Below are 12,941 nucleotides of genomic sequence, written 5' to 3'. Positions count from 1 at the left end.
TTGCTCTGATAGCCTTCCAAATGGCAGCCTGCAGTCACATTTCTTCTGTTAACTTTGCAGAACTTTTTTTATGGATATACTGTATATCTATATCTAAAGCTGCTAGGGGCAAACATGTCTCTGATAGGAGGCTTGAAATTGTTTTCACTTGTAAAATTTTGAGAGGAAGATTAATATGAACATTTATATGCAAGTTCCTCTAAGTGCATTGAGAATTAGGAGCGGACTTTAATCTAATTGCAAAGAGCCAAAAACAGAAATGCAATCCCTTTGCAAAGCAGTACTCAATAAACACAAAGTAATTTATTTAACAAAAGTAATCTGCAGTAGGCAACTGCATTCAGAGCAGGTTTTTTTTTTTTCTGCTAGTACTTGCGAAGCCATTATTGCTATGTATTGCTAGTGGCAACACCTGTGTATGATGAATACATTTCAAAGGATTAATGAAACACATATACACAACTTGGCATACTTTGGTTCAAGAAAAAAAGAAAGAGCCGAACTGAAGTCTCAGCACCTTTGACTGATCCACGATCAACAACTAGGAAAAATTAGATATTGCCCGTGTCGGCATCCCACGTTGGCCCGCTGCTATGGCTTATCTTAAATTAAAAGGTGAAAATACATTAGGTTCCAAGGTGCTTGTGGGCTTTGCACTAGTGCTACCCTTGATTTTATAGTCTGCTGCCAGACATACACAGTAGAACAGTATAAGCACAAGGGTAGCATGATAAATAAGTCCTTCATCTACCCTATTGATCTGTCTTTCTTTTCTCAAAGCTGTGGCAACTTTACACATCATGATCCATCTACAGCACTAGTACAGAACAGCAGAAATTCCTTCTCTTGTCGTCTGATTTTTCATGTTGACTATAATCTATATTAAAGAAACAGTTGGTGTGCATTCCTTGATCCTATAATATTCTCTGGTTCTTTGTGTTCCTTAGTTTCAGTTTATGTTTGTTTGTTCTATAAACCCCTTGCACTCAGATCCGCTCTACACCTGCCATCTCTTCCGTTCATGCCACAGATTACATGCCACGACTGCAACCCTGGTTCCCTGAGATCGATGTTCTCGTCAGGGCCGTAAAAGAAAGAGAAGTGACACTGGGGATGGGACAAACCCACCCAAATTAGGTTTGGTTAAACATGCATATAATAATTTGGGTAAATGTGTAAGCTTTATGCCTATTTTTCCCACCGTCATGGACACAACAATGATTTCCCTCGTGTTTTAATATTTTTCCTTATAATAATGTATCATTTGCAAAAAGTAAAATGCATCTGTGTAGATGAGAGAATCATCTCCAGTGTATGCGCGTTGTTCACACTCTGTATTATCGCCAAGCATGCGCGCTTAAAATAGCATCTGAATGTACGCGCAACGCGCCACTGACTTTAGACTAGGTTTTTTCTGGTCAGTGGCGCAATTGTTTTCTGGAACTGCAAAATAGCACCAGGGATTGTTTGCTCCGGAACACGCCACCTTTTTTGCGCTGAACCGCCCAGGCAGCGCAAGTTCATTCCCTAGTTTGCCGGCGTGCGTCTGTGGAGGGAAAAGTCCGCTTTGCACGGGTGCAAAATAGGAATGATACATGCGTCGGTGTACAAAGTCAATTGCGCTGGGTGCAAGATAGGGCCCTATGTAGGGATGGGAATTGAAAACCGGTTCCACTCGAGAACCGGTTCTAAGTTTTACGATCCATCGATATTGTATGCCCTCGACGTTAACGAGTCCTCTTATCGATGCTCCTGCTCTGAGTCAGCCATACAGACCGTGAACTCACAACTGTCCCTTTTGTCCTTTATCAAGCACCAAGGCACGGCGTCCAAAGCGAATTTTTGTACCACCAAAGTCTTATTTGATCGGTGAGTAATGTAGATGAACTGCTGCGCTTGTGACAAGGCACATGTTTAACTATACGATCAGAGAGAGAGAGCCCCGGTCGCGCGCGCACTCTCTCTCTTCGGAGCAAGGCGGCTTCACCGTCTCAAAACTAAGCGCTGTCTTGCTCTCTCTCCCTCGCACATATTAATCAAAATAAACGACACGATGGTAAGGTCGGGAGACTAAAGTTTCATGTGGAGCATTCGGAGACTTGTTTTTCCTGAATTAGGCTACCGCTGGGTGTGAATTGTGCTAAAATACGTTGCCTTATCTTCTCTGAAAAGCGTTCCGCACATTCAGCTGACATAAACCACACTTTAAATAAACGAAAAAAACTATCCAGTGATGAAATGTTTTCTGTGATGACACATCTTTTGGGATGTCCCAACCGCCGGCACACGTCCGATAATGACACGTCCAATTCGCGAACTAATGACTTATTTGAACCGATTCGTTTTAATGAATGGTTAAAACAACTGATCTTTCCAACACTGAACTCACGGTACGTTTAATCGGTGTATAACTAATCAGTAACACTTTACAATAAGGTTCCATTTATTACATATATTACATAAAAAGTGCAGTTTGCTTACTCAAGTGTAAGCTTTAAAACAAATAAAACCACTTGTGTTTTTCCCCCCCAAAAAAGCATGACTACTTTTTTCCACACAGTGCTATCAGGAATCGATAAGAGAATCGTTAAAGAATCGGATCGATAAGCAAAATCGTTAGTGGCATTGATATTGATAAAATCTTATCAATTCCCATCCCTAGCCCCATGTCTGTTCCACGAATTAGTAAATAAAAAACCACTCTCAAACCCATTTAAGGGTAAAAATAACAAATATAACAAATAAAATAAATATAATACACAGATGAACAAACGATAAAGCTTGGGTTCTTGAATATTCAATACATTTCTTCAAAAGCACTTATTGTAAATTATATGATTACAGATCATAACCTAGATGTGCTGTGTTTGACAGAAACATGGCTAAAACCAGACGATTACATTACTTTAAATGAGTCTACCGCCCAATATTACTGTTTTAACAGTATTTTTTGCTGTAATTTATAGTAATATCTACAGTATTACTCAGAAGTCTAGGTTCAAATATTGAAGTGTTGGTGCTTTATGTAACTACAATGGTACAATGAGCACACCCTTAACGCCTGTTTCACACATACTCCGTTTGCAGTGCATATGCAGAACGTGTTGCAGTACGTATGCAGTGAAGGAGCAGCACGCGGTATAGTGCTTTCACATATCCCGCGTTTGCAGTGCGCAATTGATCCGCGGCTGTATACCACAAACACAACATTTATTCACTATTTTAATTTAAAATCCAAAAGTTGTTATCAGCAACTTTTATAAAAAAAAAAGTTTTGTCAGCATTGCGATTCTCTTTGTACAAAGAAGCCAACAGTTATACACTCGTTTATAGACGTATTCACGTTTAAACACAATAAACGTATTAAGGCTAGACACTACAGGTGAATAGGGTAACCTTTTTAAATAATATATATCACCATGACACTTTCTCAGTTGATAACTTACACAAGTATATAAAAAAAATTATTATAAGTTTTTTTAATTTGTATGTTTAATTATGCAAATTAGGAATTATCTCATTAAATATGCGCAATGTTGCATATATTTTCAGATAGATTTGAACATATGATAAAGCCAGGCGCAAAATTATTTTTTCATTTTGTTTACACACAAGATGAAAAAAAAAAGTTCAGAGGGATTTCAGGATATGTGGTTTCATTACCTAGGAAATCAACATATACTGTCCATAGCCTTAAGAAATCGATTTTCACCATATTTTTTTTATTAAAATCTCACATAAATCAGGCCAGAAATTATTTATTAACAAATCCCTCTGAAAATATCTTCAGAATACTGCTAATTGTATAACTGGAAAGTTTAGTGTACATAGGGGTCACGATTAGCCACGCACTTCCTGGTTTTATTTGGACTACATTTCCCATCATACACCTCCCTGGACTGATTACAACAAACACCATACACCTGCACTGCACTGTTTGCACACACACCTGCACTTCATTTACACACACATAAAAGCCACTTCCACACACCACTTCTCTGCGAAGTATTGCATTGCCCCGGCTTTCAATTGCCCTGATCTCTGTTCTCGTCTGCCTGTTTCCTTACCTCTGCCTGGATACCGACTCCCGTCTGCTCGCCGCCTGCCTCGACCATCGCCTGCTGACTATCCCTGGATTTCCTCTGATACTGCTGTTTGCCTGTGATATTGATCTTTGCCTGTTCGACTCTGCTTTCTAATAAACACGCTGCATTTGGTTCTCCTAGACTCACGTGATTCGCCACACTGTGATCCAGCAGCGCCATTGATCAACATGAATCATGAACCAACATTGACTAACAGGTACCATTCAGGACCCGCTGAGAAAACTGTGTACTATTTATCAGTTCTAATCGCATCATTGAGGAGTATGTGGAGGAGTCTCTTTTTTATAGTCATCTTGTTCCTGGCGATGAATCAATGATTAAAGACTGTTTCTGGAGTGGACTAGACCCGGACATTAGAATAAATTTACCAGAGGAAGACCCCAGCTGAACCCTGGCACAGTATATTGACTTTGTCCTGGAGTTTTGTGGATCCCCCTTCACCGTAGGGAAGGTGGAGGAGGATGTTATCACGACCGCACTGCCTGAGAATCTTCTCGTCATTTCAGCCGTCAAGCTAGCCATGGCATCGGTCTATGGGTGTCCAGGACTGATGTCCACCGTGGCACAGCCGCCGCTTATGTCAGTGCGGAGGGCCAAGAAGACCATCATTCCAGGGTCCCATCTCCCAGAGCCTGTCCAGCCAGAGCATCGTCACGTCTCAGCAGAGCTTCCAGAGCCTCGTCACGTCTCAGCAGAGCTTCCAGAGCCTCGTCACGTCTCAGCAGAGCTTCCAGAGCCTCGTCACGTCTCAGCAGAGCTTCCAGAGCCTCGTCACGTCTCAGCAGATCTTCCAGAACCTCGTCACGTCTCAGCAGAGCTTCACGTCACGCCTGCCGAGCCAGAGCTTCACGTCACGCCTGCCGAGCCAGAGCTTCACGTCACGCCTGCCGAGCCTGCGCTTCACGTCAGCCACGTCCAGCCAGAGACTGTCCCTGTTCCTGAGCCGGTGTCTGTCCCTGTTCTTGAGCCGGTGTCTGTCCCTGTTCCTGAGCCGGTGTCTGTTCCTGAGCCTGCCTCGACCATCGCCTGCTGACTATCCCTGGATTTCCTCTGATACTGCTGTTTGCCTGTGATATTGATCTTTGCCTATTCGACTCTGCTTTCTAATAAACACGCTGCATTTGGATCCCCCAGACTCACGTGATTCATAACAATAGGTGTTACGGAGCTATTTGTACTGGAGAATGACAAACTCATTTTGAGAAAAAGGCATTTAAAGATTTAAGTAGGGAATTTAATACATTTCTATTGGAAAAAATTGCTCAAAAACAGAATAAATGCTCAGGCCCTTAGTAATATATAATATTTCAAGCTCATGAAAACTGATTATTTAATAACATGGCAGGCATATAAGGCCTACAACTGCAGTAACTCAATTAATTAACATGGGCAGAGTACACCACGTGATGCGTCTGAGCGAATCGCGTTAGCAGAAACCAGCAGTAGCCAATGAGATTTCGTCATTAGCTTTAAATCATTCACGATTGGTTACTGATAGAAAGGAAATGCCCATATTACACAGGCTTATATGGTGGCTGGTCAGGCTGGTGCATGCCAGCACTCTATGACGATTTTGCAGGCGTACCAGGCCGATCTTCTTAAAGATCTATATGAGGGCGAGGGACCAACTCCTGCTGACTTTGCGAAGTTGAGAAGAGCCACAGATTTGTCTCTCCAGGCCACTAAGGAGACGGCACGTGCCATTGGCCGCTTTATGTCAACTATGGTGGCTATGGAGAGACATCTGTGGCTAAATTTGTCCGGTATAAAGAGAAAGACACATATTTTCCGTTGGACGCTCCGCTATCACCTTCTGGCCTGTTCTCCGACGCTGTCACTGCAGTTGTCGACAGGTTTCAGGAAGGGGAAAAAACTGTCAGCGGCGTTCCAACAGTATCTCCCTCACCGCTCTAAGTCTGGATCTAGGAGGGCTGGTCCAAGTGGCCAGCCTCAGCCGTCAACCAGCTCCTCCCATCGGCAAGAGCAAAAAGCGAGCGTTGCCTCTAGAGCCCCTCCTGCGGGAGCCTGGCAACAGAGGAAGCGCTCTCAACCGAAGTCCTCCAGCCAAAAGGGTGACCTGAGGGCCGTCCTTCAGGTGAAGAGGATTTCGGGAAAGAGGTCCTAATTGTAGTGTAGGACCTCTGAGGGCTCGGGTTATGGAACAAGAGGTACAGACTCTACTGGAATTAAGGGGCCATAGAAAGTGTTCCCCTACCAGACAGGGAGTCCGGGTTTTACAGCCGCTACTTTATAGTTCCAAAGAAGGATGGCGGACTGAGGCCGATTTTAGATCTAAGGCTTTTGAATCGTTCTTTGAGGAGATTCAGGTTCAAAAGGCCTACTATTCCCATTATCGTGAACCAAATCAGATCATGTCCATTTTGCTTGGGGCCCCCAAATTCCTTCAAACGGCCCTGATGATGAGATTACTACATTTTCATCTAAATCCGTGTTCATTTTGACCACGAACTATGCGCTGTCACTTTAATTCAGCGCGTGCAGCAAAGTAAAAATAGACTCAGTGCGGAAACAATCACTGCATTGCTATATACGCACCACTCCTGGAACTGCACTGTATCCGCATGCAGTGTGAACGCTCTAACGTACGGAAAGAAATACGCAACGCATACGCACTGTAAACGGAGTATGTCTGAAACATGCTTAATAGTGCAGCCCGAAAAATTTAGCGCAATTGTAAGAAAACAAAACTAGAGGTTTTTCGCTTTTCATGGAAATAAAGCATTATTGCATACAGCAACTGATAAATTTATATAAATTTATATGCTGATTTTTTTACTCTCTTAGAAGAAAACAAACACAGCCCTAGGTATTTATTTGATAACAGTGTCTAAATTAACAAGAAAAAAAGCTTTAACCTGTTAAGCTGCAAGCCCACTTTTGAAAAATCCCCAGAAATGGCATTCCCAAACTGAAAGATACAGTTCATGAACCCTTTGCACTAAAAGCACAAGTATGATCTCATTTGAAAGCTGACACCTGGTAGTTAATTGTAAATGTAGAATTAATTATTGTCATAATGATTTTTTTTTTAATAGCTTCAAAGTTTTGTAAAGTTATTAGAAATTTATTTTTATGAAACATCTTCATGAAAATAAAATTGAAGTTGGCCCTGGAGCAATCTAGAAATGCACTGCAGCTAAAGCCATATGTGTGACCATTTTATATTTAAAATCTGAAAATGATAAGTCTAAAACTCTGTATTTAGTTAAATGTTTTTCAAGATCATGTCAAATTACTTTATTTTGATTAGACTCTAAAATTCAAACTGATGTTTAGTCATCTTCTGAGTCATCTATTCATTCTATTGTCTAGCTATTGTTTTGTGGTGCAAACGAGCCCCATTCAGTCTCAGTCTCCCCAGTACACATTTACACCTCTCCAGACTGGTTATGGCTCTAAATATGCATTTCTTTTGTCTGCATTATAGCTACTAACGACTGGCTATTCACAGGCTATTCACAGGCTATTCATAGGGTTTCAAACCCTAATTTCTTTTATCAAAGTTCTCACTAAAATTTGAAACTGGTATCAAATGCACTGAAACATTTCAGTAAGCATTCCTATTTAGAAAAAAAAAATCATAAAACAATAACTGCTGGTAGCAGGTGCACCTGGCCTAGCTAGGATGTTAGCTTAGCACACCATCAATACACAACCATTTATGAGATTTAAACCATGTTTGTGAACCAAACTTACTTTATAACGCAAGTCGAGTGTTTTAAATAATCTTCTGTGATCTGATTTGGCTTCAGATAAAAAAAAAATCAGACAGAAAATTTATTATTTATTGTGTTCTGCATGATGATGAAATCTATATCGATCATTACATTTTAAACATAATCTATTATTATGAAATACCTGGCATGGCTTGAAGAACACAGGTAACTCAAATATCATTGCAATCATGTTTATTGTCTTCAAAACATCTTTATCTGCATGTTACAGCGATCTCTGTCAGCTACTTTCTGTATCAGTGACGTCCTGGAATGTCACATGACTATGGGTCTTCTTCATGATCCATATATGGACTATTATTGTGCATACAGCGCCCTCAGGCTATTGGTATGAATTGAAAACACAGCACATCTCAATAAGAAGCGATCATAATGTTTACATCGACGCATTTTGGGTATAAATTCAATAAATATTATTCCTGTCTATAGAAATATGATGTGAATCTATGAGAATATATCAATATTTCTCCAAGTCTGCACATTTTTGAGCTAAAGCCCTGAGGGACGTTGTTTTGTGAATCGCTTTCATTACGACAGCACGGAGTGTTTTTTCCTGAATGGACCAGCTGACGCTCATAATTCATATTAAAGGTATCGACTCATTTTTTCATTTAATAACTCCTGACACAAATTAAGACATAACTGTCACTATAAGTTTCTCAGAATACAATAGTGGTCAAATACTGAATCTTGAGTCTTATATCTGTTTAATGATGTATAGTTTGTTAAGGTATAACATAAAATCTGATAGTAAATTTGAACTAAATAAAAAAAAAAACGCTTCAGTGCGCCGACGCACTGGCGAACGTTAAGAGGTTAAAGGGGTCATTTAATGGTACATGCACTTTTACAAGTTGATTGTACTGAAATGTGTGTTGGCAGTGTCTGTACACAACCATCATATAATGATAAAAATCCATCCAGTGGTTTTGTTTTAATCTCCTTATATGTTTTCCCCTGCCTCAAATCAAGCCGTTCGAGCCTGTGATGTCACAAGCTCGCACGCCCCTCCCACAATTGTTGATTAACAGAGCGTTTCAACACAGACCCGCCCTCGCTCATGAGGGAGCTGTCAATCATAGTCCGCGCGGACCAGCGCGGTCATTGTTGATATGCTGGAGCACTGTCTATGAGCAGAATGGCGTCTAAGCGATTGTGGTGTTCTGTTCTTGGGTGTAATAACGAACACAGCAGTCATTTTTGCACAGCAGTCATCAGGTGTCTGCTGTGACTGATTTTTTTTTTTCAGTCACAGCAGACACCGACGTACTGAAGCACTCTTTGTTTATTTATACGTATTTACACGTAAATTCTGCCCTACATTCCTTTTCAAGAAAATGGTCTGTGACCCTGTCATACCAATCGTCTTTTCCAGTAACTTGACCAGTGTCCTCTCAATGGCCAGCAGGGGAAATGTGGGAATTAGGTTAAACCCAGGGTTTTTCCCACATAGAGAATTACGAGGCGGCCGTCTCCGTCAAATTTTGTGCCGCCTCCGGCTCTCGACAAAACTCGGACAGGCAGTCACATGCTCAGACACCCTTTTTCCACTGTGACGGTTCTGTTGTGGGTTCCTGGCCTGTGTTCATTCTCAAACCGTATAGTTTGCCAATAGTGCTGTGTGGATCGCAGGTGGTCTATATCTGTGGGTCAGGCGGACCAAATAATAAAAAAAATAACATTCCAATTAATTGCGGCTGGATGAGAGATGAATCATTATGTGTTGAGTTTAATAAAGACACGGAACTCTCATAAAGGTAAAACACAATGAACATGCGTAACTTTTTTACTTTTGTTTTCAACAACATAATTCAACCAATCAAGGAAAACATATGCCAGGGCTCGACATTAACCCTCTGGGGTCGGCAAACGCGACGGCGCGTTTTGCCCGATTTTTTTCTACATAGCAGCAACATATACTTAAAATACCCCGTCATTTTTGGTCATACAGACTTAAGAAATATGAAAAAATAAACTGTTGAATGTCTTCTTTTTTATGTGTCCACTTACAATCGAAACAAAACATTGTGCTTTTGTAAAATAAAGAAAATAAACAGGGTGTGCTTTCTGCCTCTCCATCTCCGTGAACTTTTTTTTTGGAGCACGTCTCTAAACTTAAACAAAACTCAGCGAATACTATTCACCCAGGCATGAGCTATATATATTTATAATCATTTAAGTGTGTACTTTTAAATGGTCTAATTCATAACAAAAACAAATATTCTCTGTTTATGTAATCTATATGAAAAGAGAGAGATGTCAGTCGTTCTCATATCAGCTCATTATAGCTCATTATCGTTTAATTTGATCACGCCCACCGAGAGCGCACACTATTCAAACGCAAATGATCTGAGGCGATCCATGCAAACGTGTCAACGCCCCCACATCAACTCGATAAAACACAACAAGTTTAATCACATTACAGTAGGCTACTTTACCCCGTTTTGCGAGGCTGTGAGGAATAATCCTGGGATACATCAGAAGCGCTGGTTTAAATTCATTTCGAGGAGCAACAACGGATCAAGCTGATGTAGTAAGTTTTTTATTATTAGTGCTTTGTTGTAATCGTGATATGGAATAGCCTATGTAAACCGCAAAAAGACTGTTTAAATATGAATCGCATCTGTGTGTGAATGAATGAACAGCTTTTACCAAACTATATTGCTATACTGAGATGAGTAAAAATCGACTGAAATATGTTGAAATAAAATGTCTTTGTATAAGCAACTTAAACTGCAAACATTTATATGCCCTAATATATCATAAAAACAACACGATCTCATGAAAATGCGTATCTATAGCACGAATTAAATTTCTCGTACCATCCTACGCCAAAAACAGTTTTTGCATGCAAATGATACGCACTGTAAACCCCTTGGGTAGGATTAGGCGTGTGGAGTGCGTGTGTATTACACGCCATGAAGTGCGTATCATATGCACGCGTAAACTGCGTATGCACGCAAAAACTATTTTTGGTGAGAAATTCAATTTGTGCTATAGATACGCACTTTCATGAGATCGCAACGATATGGCTATGTTACAGACGAAATATGAAAGACAACATTTCGTTGACTAGTTTTTGTTATAAACTTTTTACTGTAAAATAGACTACTGCCACATCAAATAAGCTTTTCTTTTTATAGTTATTATAGTGTTTGTTCCAATGTAGGCTTTATTCAAATTAATGAATCCTTGAAATACGTATGATAAAATGTATACTTTAGTTTTTACAAAGAAAGATTACACTTGAAATATTGTTACAATTTTAATTGTTGTTGTAATTATAACCTTTTTAATAAAATAGCAAAGAATATATTTACAAGGTAGATGTCAACAAAATCTTAAAAGCTCAATGTAAGCCTTCTCTTTAAATTATTTTTATTGTGTTTTATTAGTGACAAATTTGGGGATAGGATACATATCCAAAACTTTCAGAAAATACAGTATGTGAATTAACTACACAATTACTAGAAATTTTTACCTTGGATATTATACAATTTGGAAGCAAAAATTCAAGTGGAAAAATACAGATTTTTTTCGAGATGTTTCCAACTGTGAACCAATTTTGTAGTATATATATATTCAGTATAGCAGTGTTCAGTTATTGGACTCCTGTGCTAGTTACAGTTTGTCCATAACGAACACCATGTTCAAGCATAAGGGTGTCCACCAGTGCACGTGGCACCAGGACACCCTAGGTCGTAGGTCGATGATCGACTTTGTGGTCGTTTCATCTGACTTGCGGCCGTATGTCTTGGACACTCGGGTGAAGAGAGGGGCAGAGCTGTCAACTGATCACCACCTGGTAGTGAGTTGGATCCGATGGCGGGGGAGGAAGCTGGACAGACACGGCAGACCCAAGCGTACTGTAAGGGTTTGCTGGGAACGTTTGGCTGAATCTCCTGTCAGAGAGATCTTCAACTCCCACCTCCGGCAGAGCCACGACCGGATCCCGAGGGAGGCTGGAGATATTGAGTCTGAGTGGACCATGTTCTCCACCTCCATTGTCGAAGCGGCGGCTCGGAGCTGTGGCCGTAAGGTCTCCGGTGCCTGTCGAGGCGGCAATCCCCGAACCCATTGGTGGACACCGGAAGTAAAGGATGCCGTCAAACTGAAGAAGGAGTCCTATCGGGCCTGGTTGGCTTGTGGGACTCCTGAGGTAGCTGACAGGTACCGGCAGGCCAAGCGGACTGCAGCCCGGGTGGTTGTGAAGGCAAAAACTCGGGCCTGGGAGGAGTTCGGTGAGGCCATGGAGAAGGACTATCGGCTGGCCTCGAAGAGATTCTGGCAAACTGTCCGGCGCCTCAGGAGAGGGAAACAATGCCCTACCAACGCTGTTTACAGTGGAGGTGGGCGGCTGTTGACCTCAACTGGGGATGTCGTCGGACGGTCGAAGGAATACTGCGAGGATCTCCTCAATCCCGCCGTCATGTCTTCTATTGAGGAAGCAGAGGCTGAGGGCTCAGAGGTGGACTCGTCCATCACCCTAGCTGAGGTCACCGAGGTAGTCAAGAAACTCCTCGGTGGCAAGGCACCGGGGGTGGATGATATCCGCCCTGAGTACCTCAAGTCTCTGGATGTTGTGGGGCTGTCTTGGCTGACACGCCTCTGCAGCATCGCGTGGCGGTCGGGGACAGTGCCTCTGGGATGGCAGACCGGGGTGGTGGTCCCTCTTTTTAAGAAGGGGGACCGGAGGGTGTGTTCCAACTACAGGGGGATCACACTTCTCAACCTCCCTGGGAAAGTCTATGCTAGGGTACTGGAGAGGAGAATATGGCCGATTGTGGAACCTCGGATTCAGGAGGAACAGTGCGGTTTTCGTCCAGGCCGTGGAACACTGGACCAGCTCCATACCCTCTACAGGGTGCTGGAAGGTTCATGGGAGTTTGCCCAACCAGTCAACATGTGCTTTGTGGATTTGGAGAAGGCATTCGACTGTGTCCCCCGAGGCGGCGTGTGGAGGGTGCTCCGGGAGTATGGGGTCCCGGGTCCTTTGCTAAGGGCTGTCCGGTATGACTGAAGCAGGAGCTTGGTTCGCATTGCCATGTTGGTTCCATGAACCATGTTGGTTCGCATGTTG

The 12,941-nt window shown here is 41.9% G+C and overlaps 1 protein-coding gene across 1 annotated transcript in view; it reads right to left on the bottom strand.

Annotated features, from left to right (window-relative positions):
• gabra3 (gamma-aminobutyric acid type A receptor subunit alpha3) overlaps positions 1–12,941 on the bottom strand; it is a 597,199-nt gene that overhangs the window by 454,010 nt on the left and 130,248 nt on the right. The gene's annotated exons all lie outside the window — the stretch shown is intronic.

This window comes from Rhinichthys klamathensis, unplaced genomic scaffold, assembly GCF_029890125.1.
Source record: "Rhinichthys klamathensis goyatoka isolate OS25496 unplaced genomic scaffold, OSU_Roscu_1.1 h1tg000554l_1, whole genome shotgun sequence".
NCBI lineage: Eukaryota > Metazoa > Chordata > Actinopteri > Cypriniformes > Leuciscidae > Rhinichthys > Rhinichthys klamathensis.
Note: the sequence above shows the minus strand (reverse complement) of the source record. Positions and strands in the feature narration are given on the sequence as shown.